Raw genomic sequence first — 1,878 nt, 5'->3', positions numbered from 1 at the left:
GGTAGGTTACGCTACATCGTTGCCTTTATTCTACATCTACAGCACGTCTGCAGTGTGTCAAGTTCAAGTGCTGCTACAGCATAGAAATATCCATAGACTCATCGACACAATTCTCATCGTGCAACAATATGAGTGCAAGCTCCATTGATGTTGAGGATCTCGAACGTCGTATGTATTGTATAGCAGTACGATAATCAAATATGTATATAACTGGATATTGCAGACTCATCCTAGACCTAATACAGAAAAGAAGGATTGTATCAGCGTGGCATTATCCAATTCACAGCTATTCAGCTATACGAAAGATAACAAACTATGGAATTGTTTGTAACTACATGTCCTATATCGTTAGAAAGACATATCAGATCGGGGGAAGCACCGGCCACAGCGAGTTGCTCTGTGGCCGGCCACAGAATGTTATGTGGATTTCACAGCTTTTCTGGAACTTGAAAGAGTATTTTCCACATATTCTTGGTTCTTTGATTCCCTAATTGTTTCGTTCGGGTACTTTGATTACGGTATTTAGTATTGAAAACAAGAAAACAGGTAAAATGACCGCATATTGACCAGTATCTCGATGAAACATAAGGCCCATTTACATGACGGTTTAAGTCAGCTTCGAAGCTGACTCGTCGATCCGACTCTCTCGTATTCGACGAAGAGAGAAAGGCAAACTGCTTCAAGTCGACTCGAGCCTCAAGCTGTCGTGTAATGTGGTTTACGATCGGCTTGAGTATTCGGCCATCGGCGTCTGGCGATTTTCGTTCGACGGCGCTGGTTTTTGGCGTGCGGGCTCTTGGCATCGTAATCCATGTTTTTCAACTGTTGTTGAGAAATTGGGCAAACATGGGAAGGAAAGGTGGGGTTACTTTGTAAGTGCTCGCTGGTTTACGATGGAATGCATGTAATACACCAGTACCGGTGTAGCAACCGTGCTCTGTGCTCGTGCAGTTTTATTAGCGATTCCCTGTGTTCTTTGATATTTGGCTGCGACGCTTAGATCTGTAGTAGCCTAGTTGCTGTCATCAGTTACATAAAATGGGAAACAAGGTAAAACGTTACATCTGTATTTCTACTTCTCAGACTACAGTTCGGAAGCTATGTGGATTGTACCGGTAGCCTATACAATTCGACTACGAAATGCATAGCCTATGCATAGTGATAGTGAACTGATTGAAGAAACGGCTGTGCAGTGTGCTACATCGACACGGGAATACACGGACGATTGCTGCATTTCGTACATACTGTTCCACTGGCTAAACTGATGTGAGCGCGCGTGTGATGGGATGGAGCTGGTGTCTCTCCCGGCAGGATGATATAAAGATTTGTGACTCTCCTGGTGATGATGACGCGCAGCGGTGTTGGGATTATTGCTTTGTTTTTAGTTCTGGGTTATAGTGATCTGCTGACAGTTTTTATAGACATTCTTGGTATTGTTAACTTCCTATTTGGTATATCATGCCAAGATGCTTCAATAAAGTCGCTGCAGTAGTTGCTGTTTCATGACTCTTGAGTCACCCGCATACATGAGGTAGTCTGTTACAGAGGAGGGGCCGAACAACTAGAGGCCACATGGGGTTTGCAAGTGGGTCACCTGAGTGGTAATGACCTTATTTTAATCGCATCGACAAGGGATGCCTGAAATATCAAAACAGTCGTTACTCCCGCCTACTCCACGGCCAATCTTCGTTGACGCCGAAAAAGCTAGCTGATAACATATAGCCTACTTGTTGTTTTCCTTTACAATCATGATATGAACAAGAATATTTTCCTCAACAAATATCGATATTATGAGTATCTCATCATCCTCGTTAATTTCGGGGATAAGAAACGTTTCAGAGTACGACCAAACACACATTGTCGTTGTACCTTTGCCCA

The 1,878-nt window shown here is 43.3% G+C and overlaps 1 long non-coding RNA gene across 1 annotated transcript; it reads left to right on the top strand.

The window, feature by feature from the left end:
- The first annotated feature begins 229 nt into the window (after positions 1-229).
- On the top strand, positions 230-1,491 carry LOC145457028 (uncharacterized). The gene is made up of 2 exons (XR_013920764.1): positions 230-859; positions 1,084-1,491. It is a non-coding gene; the product is annotated as an uncharacterized LOC145457028 (long non-coding RNA).
- The last annotated feature ends 387 nt before the right edge of the window (positions 1,492-1,878 follow it).

The sequence above is a fragment of the Botryllus schlosseri genome, chromosome 15 (assembly GCF_051294905.1).
Source record: "Botryllus schlosseri isolate E-star chromosome 15, Bs_hap1, whole genome shotgun sequence".
In the NCBI taxonomy this organism is placed as follows: Eukaryota; Metazoa; Chordata; class Ascidiacea; order Stolidobranchia; family Styelidae; genus Botryllus; species Botryllus schlosseri.
This window is presented reverse-complemented; position numbering and strand designations above follow the sequence as displayed.